The 21,364-nt window shown below is 27.9% G+C and overlaps 1 protein-coding gene across 4 annotated transcripts in view; it reads left to right on the forward strand.

Annotated features, from left to right (window-relative positions):
* Dll (homeotic protein distal-less) overlaps window positions 1-21,364 on the forward strand; it is a 144,987-nt gene that overhangs the window by 115,389 nt on the left and 8,234 nt on the right. The gene's annotated exons all lie outside the window — the stretch shown is intronic.

Raw genomic sequence — 21,364 nt, forward strand, 5'->3', positions numbered from 1 at the left:
TTGTAGCAATCGTTTGCGTAAAAACTACTAAGCTTAAGCCTCACGACAACCCCAAATGAAAAAACAGAAAATCAGATCTAGCAGTTTCAGATTTGTGATTCAGATCAGCGGCGGCATTGAAAATGAATTTTCCACATGACAACTCTTGCGTAACAAAAGCCAATGGAAAATAATGAAAATCCAGCAATAATAAAACACAAAGCCACCATCATTTACCGTGAACAAATAAAATTCCCAACAACTAAAAGGCATTGAAATTTACAGCAAAGTTTAATGTTTTTTTTTTTAAGTAAAACAAAAAAAAATCCAACAAACGACCAAGCATTAAAAATATAATTAAAACAAGATATACGAAAAAAAAACTCACAAATAGACAACAAAGCCTCAACATTGACAATGAACTTCGATTTGCAATCACTCCCATTCGCCGGTAGGGAATCTTTGTGGATCATTGGAAAATTTGAAGCTTCATTGACTCTGATGGTGTTTTCTCCGCCTCAGCGAACGCACGAGTTTTTTGCATATGAAAATTTTACACAAAAAAATCAAATTCCGCTATTTGCGGTTGACAACCAAAATTTTCCCATGAAGCTTTTTTGCTTATGTTTTTTTTCCTATTCAAATTCCTTTGATGGAAAACAGTGTTGTTTTTTCACATTGTATTGCTAGTGTAATTAATCTTCTCGGTAACCACAAACAATTGATTTGAATTTTCTAGCATGGCCAAGTACAATTGTTTTGGTTCAATGAATTCAGCTATTGCTGAATTGTGTAAAACTATATTGTGACAATCACATAGTAGTTGGAGAATATGGGAAATGCAGTTACAGCTGAATTGTGTGAAATGTGAAGCAAGCATTTCCATATGTTTCCAAAAGATGTGAAAAGCTAAGACTCATAATCTTAGGACAAATTATAAAGGTAACAAACTATTCAAAAATATATTAAGCAAAGATTTAATAACATGTCGATATCATTTTTGTTGAAAAAAAAGATTGAAACTTTTTTTCACAGCTGAATTAGAAAAATTCATCACAATGACAAATTATACTTCTATTGAAATTTCTATACAAATTTCTATACATAGTATTTGCGGCATATTTCTATAGCTGAATTGGGACAAATAAGTTTCCATTTATTTAGATAAAGGCTCTAGTCTCTTTTATTTACATTTGGCTGAACATAAATTTATCACGATTATTTAAGAAATAAATAAAATTTTTGCCTTTGGAATTAAGGGTTTTTTTTATAAAGAACAGGCTTTTCGCAATTTTTATCGAGTTTTTCTGATTAGTAACATTTTTTGAAGGAACTTTTTCTCAACTAAATGGCAAAAATTAATGAAAATTATTTTTTTTGTTATAAATACCAAATTTCGGTGTGCTGAATATAAAATTTCTTAGCTAAATAAAAACGGAATTTAAAATTTTACTGTTTAGCTGAATACAATTTGCATAGTTTATTTCTCAAATTAAATAAATTTATCTATTCCTTATCCTATTTCTGTACATTAATTTTATCGAGTTTTTCTGATTAGTAAAATTTTTTGAAGGAACTTTTTCTCAACTAAATGGAAAAATTAATGACAAATTATTTTTCTATTATAAATACCAAATTTCGGTGCTATATAAAAATCAAGTATATAAAGACAAAACACTTTCTTTACATTTCTCCAGAAAAATTGGGAAAATAAGCCTTAAGTTCGGCCAGGCCGAATCTTATGTACCCTCCAGAAACTTGTACCCTTAGAAACTTGTACTAAAGACTGTCATCCACAATCGAATTACTTCGGTTGAGGTAACACTTGCCGATGGCAAGGTATCTTACAACTTCTTAACACCGTCTTCTCAATTTTAAGTTAGTCCATACGGGGTATATATTAAACAAAAAAAAGCCGATTAAATAAGTATATAATTCAGTGTGACAAAATATTCTACATAGAAATAAAATTTTGACAAAATTTTCTATAGAAATAAAATTTTGACAAAATTTTCTATAGAAATAAGATTGTGGCAAAATTTTCTATAGAAATAAGATTGTGACAAAATTTTCTATAGAAATAAAATGTTGGCAAAATTTTCTGTAGCAATAAAATTTTGACAAAAATTTCTATAGATATAAAATTTTGAAAAAATTTTCTACATAAAAAAAATGTTGACAAAAATTTCTTTAGAAATAAAATTTTGACAAAGTTTCTATAGAAATAAAATTTTGACAAAATTTTCTATAGAAACAAAATTTTGACAGAATTTTTTTTATAGAAATAAAATTTTGACAAAATTTTCTATAGAAAAAAATTTTGACAAAATTCTCTGTAGAAATAAAATTTTGACAAAATTTTCTTTAGAAATAAAATTTTGACAAAATTTTCTATAGAAATTAATTTTTGACAGAATTTTTTATAGAAAAAAATTTGGACAGAATTTTTTATAGAAATTAGATTTTGACAAAATTTTCTATAGAAATAAGATTGTAACAAAATTTTCTATAGAAATAAAATTTTAGCAAGATTTACTATAGCAATTAAATTTTGACAAAATTTTCTTTAGAAATAAAATTTTGACAAAAATTTCTTTAGAAATAAAATTTTCACAAAATTTTCTATAGAAATAAAATTTTGACAAAATTCTCTGTAGAAATAAAATTTTGACAAAATTTTCTTTAGAAATAAAATTTTGACCAAATTTTCAATAGAAATAAAATTTTGACAAAATTTTCTATAGAAATAAGATTGTGACAAACTTTTCTATAGAAATAACATTTTGACAAAATTTTCTATAGAAATAAGATTGTGACAAAATTTTCTATAGAAATAAAATTTTGGCAAAATTTTCTGTAGCAATAAAATTTTGACAAAAATTTCTATAGATATAAAATTTTGAAAACATTTTCTATATAAATAAAATTTTGACCAAAAATTTCTTTAGAAATAAAATTTTGACAAAGTTTCTATAGAAATAAAATTTTGACAAAATTTTCTATAGAAACAAAATTTTGACAGAATTTTTTTTTTATAGAAATAAAATTTTGACAAAATTTTCTATAGAAAAAACATTTTGACAAAATTCTCTGTAGAACTAAAATTTTGACAAAATTTTCTTTAGAAATAAAATTTTGACAAAATTTTCTATAGAAATTAATTTTTGACAGAATTTTTTATAGAAAAAAATTTTGACAGAATTTTTTATAGAAATTAAATTTTGACAAAATTTTCTATAGAAATAAGATTGTAACAAAAATGTCTATAGAAATAAAATTTTGACAAAATTTTCTATAGCAATTAAATTTTGACAAAATTTTCTATAGAAATAAAATTTTGACAAAATTTTCTATAGAAGTAATATCTTGACAAAATTTTCTATAGCAATTAAATGTTGACAAAATTTACTATAGAAATAAAATTTTGACAAAACTTTCTATAGAAATAAAATTTTAGTAGTTTATTTTTGGGGATCGGCTATATAAAACTATAGACGGATATGGACGAATTTTGGCATGGTTGTTATCGGCCATATACTAGCGCAATGTATCAAATTTTACCACGTACCAAATTTCAACCGGATCGGATGAATTTTGCTCCTCCAAGAGCCCCGGAGGTCAAAGCTGGGGATCGGTTTATATGGGGGCTACATATAATTATGGACCGATATGGACCAATTCCTTCATGGTTGTTGGAGACTATATACTAATACCACGTACCAAATTTCAACCGAATCGGATGAATTTTGCTCATCCTTGAGGTTCCGGAGGTCAAAGCTGGGATCGGTTTATATGGGGGCTATATATAAATATGGACCGATGTAGACCAATTTTTGCATGGTTGTTAGAGACAATATACTAACAGCATGTGCCAAATTTCAGCCGAATCGGATGAATTTTTGTCTTCCATGAGGCTCCGGAGGTAAAATCTGGTGATCGGTTTATATGGGGGCTATATATAATTATGGACCGATTTCGACCAATTTTTGCATGGTTGTTAAAGACCATATATTTACACCATGTACCAAATTATAGCCGAATCGTATGAAATTTACTTCTCTTAGAGGCTCCGCAAGCCAAATCGGGGGATCGGTTTATATGGGGGCTATATATAATTATTGACCGATGTGGACCAATTTTTGCATGGTTGTTAGAGACTATATACTAACACCATGTACTAAATTTCAGCCGGATCGGATGAAATTTGCTTCTCTTAGAGGACTCGCAAGCCAAATTTGGGGGTCCGTTTATATGGGGGCTATACGTAAAAGTGGACCGATATGACCCATTTGCAATACCATCCGACCTACATCAATAACAACTACTTGTGCCAAGTTTCAAGTGGATACCTTGTTTCGTTCGGAAGTTAGCGTAATTTCAATAGACGGACGGACGGACATGATCAGATCGACTCAGAATTTCATCACGACCCAGAATATATATACTTTATGGGGTCTTAGAGCAATATTTTAATGTGTTACAAATGGAATGACAAAGTTAATATACCCCCCCATCCTATTATGGTGGAGGGTATAAAAAGAAATTGAATATGAAATGAATAAAGAATTAAGATTATTACTTTATTTCAATCTGGTAAATAAAAATTTCCCTAGCTGAATTGTAATGGAATATATGAATATCATCAGGGAAAAACGAAACATATATTTGCCTCTCTTAAAAATCTTTGCTGAGTAGCATAATTCTTAAGTAAATTGAACTTTATTTATAATACTATAGAAATATACATATCGACTTGCTGAATATATTTTTTATTAGCTAAATTGCAAAACAGACATATAGCATTATATAGAAACATATGTATGCTGAATAAACTTTTTTCTCAGCTGAATTTGGAAAAACGAATATCAAATGAATAAAGAATAAGGTTTGTTACCATATTTCAATCTGCTGATTAATACATTTTTCTGGCTGAATTGTAATGGAATATATGAATATCATCAGGGAAAAACGAAATATACATTTGCCTCTCTTAAGAATCTTTGCTGAATAGCATAATTCTTAAGAAAATTGATCTTTATTTATAATATTATTGAAATATACATATCGACTTGCTGAATATATTTTTTATTAGCTGAATTGTAAAACAGACATATAGCATTATATAGCAACACAGGTATGCTGAATAAACTTTTTTCTCAGCTGAATTTGGAAAAACGAATATCAAATGAATAAAGAATAAGGTTTGTTACCATATTTCAATCTGCTGATTAATACATTTTTCTGGCTGAATTGTAATGGAATATATGAATATCATCAGGGAAAAACGAAATATACATTTGCCTCTCTTAAGAATCTTTGCTGAATAGCATAATTCTTAAGAAAATTGAACTTTATTTATAATATTATTGAAATATACATATCGACTTGCTGAATATATTTTTACTAGCTGAATTGCAAAAAAACTTATCTAAGAAACATATTATAAGAAAGGGATTTCTTACTTCTCTATTTCTGGTGTGCTGAATTAAATTCCTTTAGTATTTATTACACGAAAAAAGTTTGTATATATCGTGCCTAAAGAATTTGGATTTTATTGCGTGCCTAAGAAAGTAAATTTTTTGAAGTTTTATTTGTGCATTTCTTTTAATTGTTTTCCATACAAAAAAATAATAATAATAATAAAAATGTTGTTATATGTTTTCAGCTTGATGGGGGCCTCTCGGTCGGTATTGTTGGCAATGTTGTTAAACAATTGCTATTGTTTAAATTATAACAAGAATGAATTTATGAACATTCACTCACACACACATACACACACATATGTATGTACATATTCACCAAAGCTAAGGGATCCTCAGTACATTTGTCGATGTTTATTCGGTTTCTTTTAATATTTTCTTCAGGCATTGGTAAAAATGTACAAAATACCAGTGCAAAATGTTAAAAATTTTTACAAATATTTTTGTTTACTTTTGCCGCTGCTCTTCATCGTTGTTTTGTTAAGCGAATGGCTGAACTGCTGGCTGGCTGGCTAACTGGCTGGATGGTTGGCTCGTCATGTTGAAGCCACAAAGAATTTATGAATGAAAAGTTTGTGGTGGTTAACAGGGAAGACGAAGACCTGCCTGCTACCACAGACTGTAAATAGCTTGATAGCGTTAGCGGTGATCGTTTGTATTTTTACAAAAGTATCCGGAGGGGTGGTGAAGGCAGGGATCGTAATATTCCAGAGCTTCGTTAACGAATGATTTTAGAAGAGGGCAAAAAAAAAAGACTCAAATTCCGAACTTGAGAAATTCACTTTGAAGAAGCCAGCTTGAGAAATTGCTATAGGGATTTTCTTTCTACCTTAACCCTCTAAGGTCTCCATAACGGGGGGGGGGTCTGCTCCATGGATATTCCTTGGTATGGTTGAGTTTCCTTTTCTACGGAGCTTATTAAGCAGTTGATGGAGAGGAAATGTTGTTCACTTCGCACGCGGTTCTTTGCTTTTGTTTTTTGTTTTGTTTGCTGATGGCCCATACGTTTAGACCATAAATTTATTAACAACTTTGGAAAATTGCAATGTGGAAGAAAACTATTTTACCATTTGTTTGCTAGACAATAACAATAGCAACAACAAATGTAGAAAAAAGCCAAAATATACATAGGCCATAGTGTTTGAATGGCAAAAATACATCACACCACAAAGGCATAGCTGATAAAGGCTTTTGGGATTTTTCCGTTTGTTGTTTTTTTTTCTTGTCTTGTTTTCGTAGTTAGCTCCGTTTAGTTTGACGTTCGGAAGGCGTTGTTAGGCCATTAAGGTAAGTAACTATGGCTTTTGGTAAATATTTGCAAAAATATTTTCTGTTTAAAATACTCGTACATTTAGCAATTGTTACATGGATGGATGGATGACTCCATGTAATTCTCCATGTAAAGAGGATGGGTGTTGTATTGTATTTGTTTTATTTTCTGTCTTCTTATTCTGGGATTTTTGCATACAAAAGATTGTCCGTCCTTCTGGTTGTTGTGTTGTGTCATTGCAGTGCCTTTGTCTTGGATTTTGGTTTTTCGTTGTTGTTCAAGGAAAATGATAAAGTTATTATGTATTTGCATAGAGACTAACAAACCGACACAAAAAAAAAAACATGCCTAGAATCAACGAAATGATTTATAACCCAAAGTGGCGCTTGGGAAATACTTAAAATAAATTACTTTTTTTTAGTCGTTTGTGATTAGTCTTGTTAGTTGGTATTTGTATAAAATAAATCTTTGAACTTTCAGCCCATTAAACAAATCAAAATTCTAAGAGGCAAAGAATATTCCTAAAATTGTGCTGATATAGTTAATAGGCAAATGTAGGCTTCTAAAGGATATTGAAAGATTTAAAAAATTATATATAAAAACAAACACACAACATTTTAACGTTTTAATTGAAAGTTTTTGACAATTTATTAAGATTTTAATAAAAAACAAAAATCGATGAAAAAAATTTTTTTTGTATTCCCAAATTAAAAAAAAAAAAAATGTTTACCTGTATTCAAAGGTTTTTAGCTTCCTTAAGACAAAGATAGGAAAAACACTGCTTCTTTCAACTAAAGACGTTTTTAAGGGTGCACAGAAAAAAATATCACCAAAATATTTCCAATTAAAAAGTTAATTGAAGTTGATTTTTTTTAATTAATAAATTAATTGGTACAATTAACTTTTTAATCAAGATAGAAATATTAAGTTAATTTAGTAAATTATTGAAATTTTTAAAATTTTTAATTAAAAAGTTAATTGATACAATTAACTTTTAATCAAATTTGGAAGACTAAGTCAGTTAAAAAAGTGATGAACATTTTTTTTTAATTTTTAATTAATTTTTTTTTTCAAACAATCAATTGTTAGTCCAAATAAAAGTTATAAGCCAATTCAGAATGTTATTGAAAATAGTTACCTTTTTTAATTACTAAAATAATTGAGTTTTGCAATCAACATCAATTAAATTTTCAATTGAATCAATTAAAAAATTAATTGAAATTTGGTAATGAAATCAATTAATTTTTTAATCAAGAATTTTTTCTATGCCCAATTAAAACTGTGATTGATACTATCATTTTCGTGATTGAAGACATTTCAATTAAAAAATTAATTGGATCAATAAATTTCGTGATTGAATCAGAAAAAAAAAATTTTTGTGTGTGCTATCTAACTTTAAGTCTAGGATCTACGAATTTAAATTATGACAAATATTCCATTTATCGAATTCTCTTCAAAGCAAACAATATTTATAGTGTTAATGAATTCTTCAATATGCCAGCAAAAAATACTTCAGCAATAAGAGTTTAGTTGCGCTTTTTGGTATACAGTAAAGTAGGCAGTGCATCCTCAATGCATGAATCGGTGGCAATAACATAAACGAGTAATCAAACTAGTTTATGATCATTCGTTTACGTTATTATTGCAACCAATTCATGCAGCATAGATGCATGAGAGGTAGTGCTGTTTTCCTTCACGTTTTCTTTCTATTAAAATGAGCAATTATATCAGCGCTATGTACTACGCAACCTAAATTTTAGGATAAGAAATTTACAAAATATTAAGGACAAATTTCTTTAAAATAATGACATTTTAATTAAAACAAAGTTTATAATCTTTACTTCAAAAATGTTTTTAATTAAATTTAGGACACAAATTTTGTAAATTTGCGTCCCTCCGTTAAGGACCCATGTCTTTGAACTAAGACTAGTTTTCCTTAAAGTAAAGAAACACATTTTTGATTTAAAGAAATTGTCCTTAAATTATCTGACATATTGAAACTTTAGACTTAAGATAAAAACGCTTTAAATATAGGCTAATACTTAATTAGAGGATTTAGCGTCTTTGGTTTAAAGTTTTTTTTTTTGGAATTAAGAAAACATTTTTTACTTTGAAGTATCCGTTATAATTTGGATTTTTAAACTGCCATTTGTGAGTACCTTTATTAATACACCGCGAAAGAAATGAAAAAGAATGAAAATTTAATAAATGAGATTTGTATCCTAATTTTAATTTTATTGACCGTAGATTTAAAAACAGATAGGTCACTAACAAAATTTCTTTATTATAAAGAAGCCGCATCGTTGGCTCGGAATCAATACCAAAATCCTTAAGGGAAGGTCAAAAACTTTGGATCCAAGTAAACTTTTTTTTGAGTGTAGAAGCTGCTCTAAATCGGGATATCGCTCACAAAAATTAGCGCTGATTCGGTTGTTTTGTAAGCAGTTGGTACTGCCTCTCTCCCTTACAATCCTGCTGAAATAGGGCTGGCATGTTACCTATCTCTGTTTTAAGTTGAGCCAGATTCAGTGTCATCCGCTTCCTCTCATGCTGCATTGTTTTTATATTGTGAAATTAGATCAGTGAAATAGGCAATGCTACAAGGTTTCCATATTTTGAATGTTAATTTCTCATACTAAGGAAATAAATAAAGTTAAATTGGCTTTAGTGCCTTCCCTTTTTGTCACTTTATCCTCCATGGAATTAGGGATTAAGTATTGCGACTAAACGTCTTTTTTGCAAAAAAAAAAAAATCAAGAGTCGAATTTTTTCAAATAATTGTCCAAAATTTTTACATTTTTTAAACGAAATTCTACTTAAACATTAAATAAAATATATTTAAATTGACTTATTGCCTTCTTTTTTAGTGTGAAGATGATCGTAGATTTTCGTCACTTTATCATTCGTGGAATTAAGGAATTGCTTTTTCAACTAAACGTTTTTTGTCAAGCAAAAACTCGACTTTTTCAAATTTTCAAATAATTTTTCAAAAAAAATCTTAAAGAAATTTTACTTAAAACATAATAGTTTCCATAAAATAAAATAATGTTAAATTGACTTTAGTACACTGAAAGAAATATTGTCTTGGGGTCAAAGATTTCATGTCTTTAAAATACGATACCCACTTAAAAATGGGTATCATAACATAAAAGAAAAAACGTTAGGGCTGAGGTCAACTTGACTTTAATAACTCAGAAAAATTCTTTAAATTTAATGAAATTGTCTTTAAATTTGTTGTCTTTTTGCATCTTGACTACAAAGCAAAAACTCGTTCAAATATAGGACATCTTTTTCAACACTTCATTTTAAAGACGCTTTTTACTTGAAACATAGCATAATTACTACTGGAAGTCGAGTTTAATTTTGAAAACAAAGTTGCCGTTAACGAGTTTTTAAAGGACTTTGATAGCATATGAAGAAAAAAAAAGCTGAAAAAGCGAAAAATTAAAATTTGAAGGAAATACACAAAACCCAAAGTTAAAAGAGAATTGTGTCTTAAAAGTATCCTTACTTGTATTCTCCGCTTCTTTGGCTCGGAATCAATACCAAAATTTTGAAAGTAAAGACAAAATGTTTGGAACCGGGCATGCTTTTTTTTCAGTGTTCCTTCCGTTTTGGAGTGTAGATGATGGTGGATTTTTTTTTCAATGATATAAAAGTCCAAAATAGTTTTTTCGAACGAACGCCAAAAAAATCGTTTTTTTTTTTATTCGCTAAACTAATTTTAAAGGCAAATATCGAAGGTGAAGAGGTGGTTACTGCTTTACCTTTTAGTAAAGCAGATTATTAATTTTTTATCCATGATGAGAATTCTCTTCCACAGCGGGTTTGGTAGATATCCTCATTAAATCTTTACTGCTTTACTTAAGTTTCTTCTTTCTTGTTAAATCGACTTGTTGAATATATTATTTCCCACAGCTGAATATTAGCAAATTATACAAATAATCCTTTTAAATGAGAAAACAAAATAATTTTAATTACCATATTCTTTGCTGAATACTGTATATTCAACTATCATAACAATTGCAATTTCATACATTATCATTGTGTATTTTTTTTTCGTATTTCATCTCACAAATATTGATCGTTAACCAGTTTCATATCCCATGTCTTACTCCTATGCTTATGCGTAGCACAAATTTTTACATAAAATGACAATTTCGATTAATTCCACTTTAACAAATAATATTTCTACAATTTTATATTTTCCCATAAGTAAATTAAAAAAAAAATGGTTGCGCACTTTTTTTTTGTTTTTGATTCTCTTCAGTTTCTTCTGTGATTTAAAATTCCCACGTTTCGTATGTATGGAGAATTGAATTAGCCTGTTTGTGACTTCAACTAAACCCAATTGAGTCCAAAGGCTTTGTAAGGAGAATAGACATGCAACATTATTTTTACTTCTACTTCCATAGCCTACTACTATGCAAAGGCCTGGGACAGACGGTCTTCGAACACAATCATGTGTCATTAAATTTAAATAGATTTTAAACGAACTTTATGGAGCAAATTCATAATTCTCGCACCAGACAAAGCCTAAATAAAAAGGAAAACTAGTTGACCACAACATGATCTTATGTCCAGCATGTCCACTATTCGCGGGAGTAAAATCAACTCCAATATTGTTGGTAATTAATGATAATTTTTAATGGCAATTCAAATGAAGCAAATGTGTTGACATTTCATATTCAAAAAGTAATTTGTTATATAGGGGTCCATGCGCTTTTTTTTTGGAAGGGGGGAAACATCGATAGCTCATAGATAAAATTGGGTGGAAAAAGGTGGTGTAAAACCGTAAAAGAAAAAATATCCATACGCCAAATCCCATAAACAGGTCATTCATATTGTCTTAGATATCGGGCTATGGCTAGAAATCTATGGCCAGGTGACTTAGGTGAGGAGACCTGGCAAAGGCCTTAACAGCTTCACATGGGGCAGTTATAATGTCAGACCACAAGCACTTGTGTCCAGTCTTTTTTTTTTTTTTTTTTGAAGAGCTGTCATAAATGTCTGTAATCTGTTAAGCAACATCGACAAACTCCACCAGCAGTGGAGTGAATGTTATTAAGCCAGCCAGCTAGCTAGCTGGTATAAAGAAGCTCTTGCTTCAGCAAAAAAAATATGCGAAAAAAACTCACAACTCACATAAATTATCAGACGTGACATGTTAAGGAAGTGATCAAGACAAGTCGAGAAACAAGCTATAACTACCATTGTTATGGCCTGGGTTGAGGCTGTCGCTGCTGTTCACTTTTTGTTGTTGTTGTTGTCTTGTCTATATCACTTGTAATCATTCATGGCGAAATATCTTGGCCAACAGAAATTGAAAGTAGGTTAAAAAGGATATTGCTGTGACAACGATGTTTGTGAACATCATTTCGTAAAAAAAACAGCAAAAGAAACAGCAAAATTTCCAGACATATTACCGCTGACGAGAGACTATGCTAATATAATCGATATCCCCATAGTTTTTACTTTTTTCTACCTCTAGCTATCCACCGTCGTGGCTACAATGTTTGCCTGCTTGCTGCTCAAAACGCCACTTGTTTGTTAATAATTGAAAGTTGTGCTTGATCACCGTGCAAAAAAAAAGACTACAATTTTATTGACATATTGTTAAATATGGTCATATTTTCACTCACTCAATTATGTGTCAGAAAATACTTTTACTCTCATTGAATATGTCAAACATTTGTTGAATCAGTCAAAATGAAACAAAATAACTCTGTAGGAGGATAACAGCAGTTATGAATAAGTGACTTAAAAAATATGTTACGCATGCTTAGGAATGTAACTTTATGCAAAATGGAATTCATACAATTTTCAAAGGAAGAGGAAAAAATAAAAACTGATGTTGGTTAGATTTAATTGTCTCCTAACGAACAGACCTATGATTTTTAATTAATATAACTTAGTAAGTTTTATAAGTTTAAGTTCAATTGTAATTTAAATTAATTTAACAAAATGTAACTCGATTTTTTTTAACAACAAAAAAAAAATATATATATAATCTACCAATATTTGGAGACAATGCTACCAAATTATTTTGTCCAAATTTTATTTCTAAAAAAAAAAATTTTCAAAATTTTATTTCTATAGAAAATTTTGTCAAAATTTTATTTCTACAGAAAATTTTGTCAAAATTTTATTTCTACAGAAAATTTTGTTAAAATTTAATTTCTATATAAAATTTTGTCCAAATTTTATTTCTATAGCCAATTTTGTCAAATATTATTTCTATGGACAATTTTGTCAACATTTTATTTCAATAGAAAATTTTTCAAAAATTTTATTTCTATATAAAATTTTGTCAAAAATTTTATTTCTGTAGAAAATTTTGTCAAAATTTTTTTTATATAAATTTCTTTTTTATATAGAAAATGTTCTCAAAAATAATCTACCAATATTTGGAGAAAATGCTACCAAATTATTTTGTCAAAATTTTATTTCTATAGAAAATTTTGTTCACAATTTTATTTCTATAGAAAATCTTGTTCAAAATTTTATTTCTATAGAAAATTTTGTTTGCGTAGCGAATTTTTTTAACAACCAAAAAAATATTATTTTCAATCAGGTTTCTTCAATTTTGTAAAAAGTGTGAATCTATTTTTGTATCATATTGCCAGCCAAAATTTTTTCTATATAAATTTCTTTTTTATATAGAAAATGTTCTCAAAAATAATCTACCAAAATTTGGAGAAAATTTTACCAAAAACTTTAGTCCACATTTTATTTCTATAGAAAATTTTGTCAAAATTTTATTTCTATAGAAAATTTTGTCCAAATTTTATTTCTATAACCAGTTTTGTCAAAATTTTACCTCTATAGAAAATTTTGTCAATATTTTATTTCTATAGAAAATTTTGCCAAAATTTTATTTCTAAAGGAAATGTTGTCAAAATTTTACTTCTATAGAAAATTTTGTTCTAAATTTTATTTCTATTGAAAATTTTGTTCGCATAGCGAATTTTTTTAAGAACCAAAAAAAAAATAAATTTTCAATTAGGTTTCTTCAATTTTGTAAAAAGTGTAAAGTTATTTTTGTATCATCTTGCCAACACGTTTGCCACTTGAGACAAAAATAATCTACCAATATTTGGAGAAAATTCTACCAAATTATTTTGTCCAAATTTTATTTCTAAACAAAATTTTGTCAAAATTTTATTTCTATAGACAATTTTGTCAAAATTTTATTTCTATAGAAAATTTTGTCAAAATTTTATTTCTATAGAAAATTTTGTTCAAAATTTTATTTCTATAGAAAATTTTGTTCAAAATTTTATTTCTATAGAAAATTTGATTCGCATAGCGAATTTTTTAACAACCAAAAAAATTTTTTTTTTTAATTTGGTTTCTTCAATTTTGTAAAAAGTGTAAATTTATTTTTGTATCATATTGCCAGCACGGTTGCCACTTGAGGCAAAAATAATCTACCACAATTTGGAGAAAATTGTACCATAAAATTTTGTCCCAATTTTATTTCTATAGAAAATTTTGTCCAAATTTTATTTCTATAGCCAATTTTGTCAAAATTTTATTTCTATAGAAAATTTTGTCGAAAATTTTATTGCTATAGAAAATTTTGTCAAAAATTTTATTTCTGTAGAAAAATTTGTCAACAATTTTTTTTTTTTCAATATAAAATTTTGTCAAAAATTTGTTTATATAGAATATGTTCTCAAAATTTTATTTTTTTAGAAAATTTTTGTTGTTTGGGTTAGGCTATGTTAAATTGGCAGCCCTAAGTTTCAGGCTAACTTACATTTAGATTCAGTCCATTGTGATACCACACTAACCCCCTAATGCCCCAATTTTTTGCCACCTGATTAAATTTTCAATGTAACGACACAAAAGCAAGAGAACTAAGCAAAAAAAATGTATACGGTAAAATTCAGATATGCTGCAAAGCCTCTTGAATAGTTTCAAATAACTTTTCTTTTTATTTTGCCCATTTTTGTTGTCTTAAGGTGTGCTTTACTAAAACCTTTCTTATTAAATGAAGCCCGCCTAAAGGCGGACTTGGACATTAGAGGGTTAACTTAAAGTACCTATTACATATGGACACTTCTAGTTTTAACCTTTGAACCTTCTCGATTATTTTTCCATTCTGTTGAACCAACCAGATTGTTCCAAATTGTTTTTTTCTGAAGATTTTGCCACAATTTTATTTCTATAGAAATTTTTTTCAAAATTTTATTTCCATAAAAAATTTTGTCGAAATGTTATTTCCATAAAAAATTTTTTCAAAATTCTATTTCTATAGAAAATGTTATCATTTTTTATAGCAAATGTTGGCAACAGTTTATTTTTACAGAAAAACTTCTCAAAATTTTTGGTTTCTTTAGAAAATTTTATTGCTATAGAAAATTTTGTCAAAATTTTATTTCTATACTAAATTTTGTCAAAATTTTATTTCTATAGAAAATTTTATCCTATTTTTTTTTATAAAAAATTTTGTCAAAATTTTCAACAGAGAATTTATGAGGAATATTTTGCAAAGTCTACCAAAAAACATGAATTACAATTTACCAAAAAAAAAAACAACTACTACCATTTTTGGTAGAATTTTACCAATTGTGCCAACCGTGGTTGCAAGTAGTAAAATATTGTAATTTGTTTTAGTTGCAACTTTCTTTTATAATGGCTTTGTTTGTACAGAGATTTTCGACCCAACCAATTTAACTTTTTGGATATTTTTATAAGATTTTACTTAAATGTTTTTTTTTAATTTATTATAAATTATTTTAATTTAAATTATAATATTTTTGCTTAGTTTGATAGAAAATATATTTCTAATTTGTTTTGTTTGAATTTACTTCATTTATTATTATTAGGCAATCTTTAGTGGTTTCATTCAATTTAAAATATTTTCAATCTATTTGAGGTAATAAATTGAATCTAATGTATTTAAATTAATTTAACTTAATTCATCATAATGTACAATAGTTTGATTATTAATCAATAATATAAAAATATGTTATTATTTAAAAATAAATTAAATTAAAATATTTAAATTAGATTATCTGAATAAATTATGCAAACTAAAATAAACCAAGTTTAATTAACATTAATTTTTAATAATTTAAAAAAAATTATGTTTAAAATAAAAAATATTTAATATTTATTAAACCAAGTTCTGGTTTAGTTTACATAATTTATTCAAATAATCTAGTTATATAGATTGGATTTAATTAATCAAATTAAATTTTTAGTGATATAATTTTATTTAGTTAGGTAACTTTTTATACCCACCTCCATAGAATGGTGACGGGGGTATAATAAGTTTGTCATTCCGTTTGAAACACATCGAAATATCGATTTCCGACTATATAAAGTATATATATTCTTGATCAGGGAGAAATTCTAAGACGATATAATGATGTCCGTCTGTCCATCTGTCCGTCTGTCTGTCTGTCTGTTGTAATCACGCTACAGTCTTCAATAATGAAGCAATCGTGCTGAAATTTTGCACAAACTCGTCTTTTGTCTGCAGGCAGGTCAAGTTCGAAGATAGGCTATATCGGTCCTGGTTTTGATATAGTTCCCATATAAACCGACCTCCCGATTTGGGGTCTTGGGCTTATAGAAATCGTAGTTTTTATCCAATTTGCCTGAAATTTTAAATCTAAAGGTATTTTATGACCATAAAGAAGTGTGCCGAAAATTGTGAGTATCAGCTTGAAACTCAATGTAAAATTTCCAGATTTTACTTCTACAGATTTAAGATTTCAAATCAAGATGTTATTTTATAATTTTCTTGCACACTTACAAAAGATCTTAATGATTCCTCTAAAACTCAAACAAAAATGGTTCTTAAAAATTCAGAATCTGATATAGTCCTCATAGGTTAAATCTTTAAATTTGTCTTCGGGAAGTGTCCTCAAGCCCTCCTGAAATTTCGAAGGAAACCCTAATATTTGGTTCATGGTGGTGGGTATTTAAGTTTCGGCCCGGCCGAACTTAGTGCTGTATATACTTGTTTTAATTGATTTAATTTTTCCACTTATTTGGGATTTCCACTAATTTGGGATTTCCCCCAAATTAAAAATATTTTTTCATCGAATTTGGATCACGTGTACATGAAATTCTTTTTATCACATTACTAAAAAGAAGCATAATTAAAATCAAAGCAATCGAAATTAAAAAAAAAACCTTGTTTATAAAAACTTGCAAAAAAATTGTAGGGTACTTTTGTGAGTAATTTTAATTTAAATTGGGGATACCATTGATTTAATGTATTTGATATTAATTTTAATTAACAAAATACATCATAACATTACAATTCGTTATGATTAGTATACAATTGGAATAAAAAGTCTTCGTATAAGAGATACATGTATTACTATTTTGCACATAATAAATATATTGTATTAAAACCATATTCTCAGTAAAAACCAACTATAAACTATAGTTAGTAACAGGAAACCATTAAATATCAAACGATCAAAGCATATAAACTCATAAACCTATCGTCTATCTCGTTTAAAGCCACTGCAATATTTTCCTTTTGTTTATTTATTATTTTATCTCTATATAGATAATATTAAAGTTTTGTTTCTTTATTTTATTATGGCTTTATCCAAGATTCAAAGAAAAAAAAATATACTCAAACCACTTTCGCTATAAGAAAAACCACTTTCGAAGTTAATCTAGATATAAAAAAAAAAACACAACAGAAGTCTATTTTATAAGCCCATGGTAAATGGTGCTGATATACATTTACTTACTCTTTCCATAAATCTGGATATAGTGGTCATCAGGTATTATTTTTATTACTTTGCATAGAAATCTTTTCAGGTTGCAAAAAAAAAAAAATGAGTAGCCCAGTCAAACAACAACAACAATCATAACAATTGCTAAAGATTTTTAACATTTTATGGTGTTTAATTTTTTTTGTTTGCTTTATGTTAGACAATGAGAAGTGTCATAATTTATAATGGAAGTAAGGTAATAATAGTTTGCTGACGGGAAGTTATGGTCATAATGAAATAAAAAGTAATCGACATTAGAGATCTGGGAGAAATATTCTTGTAATGAATAATAAAAAAAATTTAGTTTCATTTCATGATCTTGAAAATATGGTGATGCAAGATGGAAAATTCTTGTACTTAAATTAGCATACAATGTTGAAATGTGATAAGAAAAGAAATATTTTAATTTAAATACTTTTTATATATTCAGCAACAAGCTAAGAGTATACAAAACCGTTAGAAGTTGTATTCAATTCATCTGGTTGATTTTAAGTATTTTTAAATATATTCTATTTTTCCAAAACAAAAATAAAATTTGGAGAAAATTGTACCAAAAAATGTTGTCCACATTTTTTTTCTATAGAAAATTTTGTCCAAATTTTATTTCTATAGCCAATTTTGTCAAAATTTTATTTCTATAGAAATAAAAATAGAAAAAAATTTTGACAAAATTTTGTATAGAAATAAAAATTTGAGAAAATTTTCTATAGAAATAAAATTGTGGCAAAGTTTTCTAAAGAAACCAAAAATTTTGACAACATTTTCTGTAAAAAATAAAATTTTGGCAATATTTTCTATAGAAAAACCAGTAAGGAAAGTCTAAAGTCGGGCGGGGCCGACTATATTATACCCTGCACCACTTTGTAGATCTAAATTTTCGATACCATATCACATCCGTCAAATGTGTTGGGGGCTATATATAAAGGTCTGTCCCAAATACATACATTTAAATATCACTCGATCTGGAAGAATTCGATAGATTTCTACAAAATCTACAGACTCAAAATTTAAGTCGGCTAATGCACTAGGGTGGAACACAATGTTAGTAAAAAAAAATATGGGAAACGTTTAAATCTGAAACAATTTTAAGGAAACTTCGAAAAAGTTTATTTATGATTTATCGCTCGAGATATGTGTATTAGAAGTTTAGGAAAATTAGATTCATTTTTACAACTTTTCGACTAAGCAGTGGCGATTTTACAAGGAAAATGTTGGTATTTTGACCATTTTTGTCGAAATCAGAAAAACATATATATGGGAGCTATATCTAAATCTGAACCGATTTCAAATTTGGCACGCATAGTTACAATGCTAATTCTACTCCCTGTGCAAAATTTCAACTAACTCGGAGTTAAAAATTGGCCTCTGTGGTCATATGAGTGTAAATCGGGCGAAAGCTTTATATGGGAGATATATCCAAATCTGAACCGATTTCAAGCAAATTTGGCACGCATAGTTACAACGCTAATTCTACTACCTGTGCAAAATTTCAACTAAATCGGAGCAAAAGATTGGCCTCTGTGGGCAAATGAGTGTAAATCGGGCGAAAGCTATATATGGGAGCTATATCTAAATCTGAACCGATTTGGCTGATATTTTGCAAGTTTTTCGAGACTCATAAAATATTCGGATGTACGGAATTTGAGGAAGATCGGTTGATATACACGCCAATTATGACCAGATCGGTGAAAAATATATATGGCAGCTATATCTAAATCTGAACCGATTTTTTCCAAAATCAACAGGGATCGTCTTTGAGCCGAAACAGGACCCTATACCAAATTTTAGGACAATCGGACTAAAACTGCGAGCTGTACTTTGCACACAAAAATACATCAACAGACAGACAGACAGACAGACAGACATACAGACAGACGGACAGACAGACCGACAGACAGACAGACAGACGGACATCGCTAAATCGACTCAGAATTTAATTCTAAGCCGATCCGTATACTAAAAGGTTGGTCTATGATTACTCCTTCTTGGCGTTACATACAAATGCACAAACTTATTATACCCTGTACCACAGTAGTGGTGAAGGGTATAATGATAAATAAATCCCAGAATATACTAAAGAAATACAAATTAACAATATTAACCTAGCTGAATAGAATCTTATTTTGACAGGATGTGTCTGTATGTCGAACGAGCTCTATTGATCGACTGAAGTGCATAGAAAAATCATCCGATTTCTGGTTATAAATTCAGCTGTTTGTTTCCAGGCTATTACAAAAAGACTGTTAAAATTCAATAAATCTATTTTTTACTTTTAATCCAATTCAGCTCAGCTAAATAGTTAAGTTTTTTAAATATAATTTTAGCTCTATTGAAAAATTGTAAAAAAAAATACAAATTAATTCCGAAGCATTTCGAAACAAAATTTGTGTCTAACTTCATATTTGGTACACTACAAAATGTTGGTGATGAATTGTGGAAAACTCTTGGATTTAAAATACCCTACAATTTAGAAATGCAATAGATATATGTTTTTATTGACACATATCTTTGATTATTTAGCTTGCTGAATTGCATTTTAATTTGTCAAAGCTTAGGAACCATAAGTGAAATTGAATCTACTGCATTATTTTCATATATTCAGCTAGCTACATATATTTTGTTAATCCAAAAAGAACAAAGAAAATATTATTAATTTTATTCAGTTATTAAAAAAAGAATAAAAATATTTCAATTAGCTTTATTTTCACCCATATGACGTTACTATCAAATAAGTTTTTAGTGTAAATGACGATTAAACAAAAATCTTTTTTTATAGATGATAGAAAATTCTTGGATTTAAATTGTCATAAAATATCGAAATGCAATAAATATAAGTGAAGATCGTTTTACTTACACACACCCAGAGAAGGAATATGATCACCTCAAACATGTTTTAAGAGCAAAATTTTATTTTTGGGTGGTGACCATGTAGCATGGTTTTCGCAACCACGTTATTTTCTCGGAAATCATGTATCTGATTTCGGCAAGCAGGTTATATTTGACGAGAAAATAACATTTTAGTGACAAACATGTTACATGGTCACCATACAAAAAAAAACATTTTGCTCTTAAAACATGTTTGAGGTGATCTTATTCCTTCTCTGCGTGCAGATTTTTAATTATTCAGCTTGCTGAATTGGATTTAAATATGCCAAAGTTTAGGAACTATAAATGAAATTAAATTTATTGAACTATTTTCAGATATTCAGCTAATTTATTCTAAAAAAACAATGAAACTATTATTTATTTTATTCAATTATTCAAAATAGTCTTAGTATCGTAACTACACATAATAGAAATAAAATAAAAATATATAAATTAGCTTTATTTTCACCAATACTGATGCACTCAATTTGCTGAATTGCATTTACACTTAAATCAGTTTAGCAATATGAAATTAAATTAATTAATGACAGCTAGATAAATAAAATTTTAATGTGTATTCTTATATAAACAAGTCCATGAAAATTCAGCAAGCTGAATAGGCTTATAAGTGAACGAAAGCAGTTTTAAAACTGCTTCAGCTAGAAAACATATCTAAAAATCTTAAGTATATATAATGGAAATAAAATAAATATAACTTAATTAACTTTATTTTCAAACATTTTAAATTATTTACAACTGAGTTAAGTGTAGCAAATTTAAATTAAATTTATTACTGGCACCTATTGAAGTAAGTTTTTAGTTTAAAAGTCGATTAAACTAAAATCATATTCATAAAATATGTTTTTGTTATCCTACAAATACAAATATAAAAGCTACAAACACATTATCTTTATATCATTTATTGTCTTTGTGGACTTTATTTAGGTCCATAAAAATTCTTAAAACTATATTTTAATCGTATTCAGCTAGCTGAATAGGCTTATAGTCGTAGGAAAACA

Source organism: Haematobia irritans, chromosome 5 (assembly GCF_050003625.1).
Source record: "Haematobia irritans isolate KBUSLIRL chromosome 5, ASM5000362v1, whole genome shotgun sequence".
Taxonomy (NCBI): domain Eukaryota; kingdom Metazoa; phylum Arthropoda; class Insecta; order Diptera; family Muscidae; genus Haematobia; species Haematobia irritans.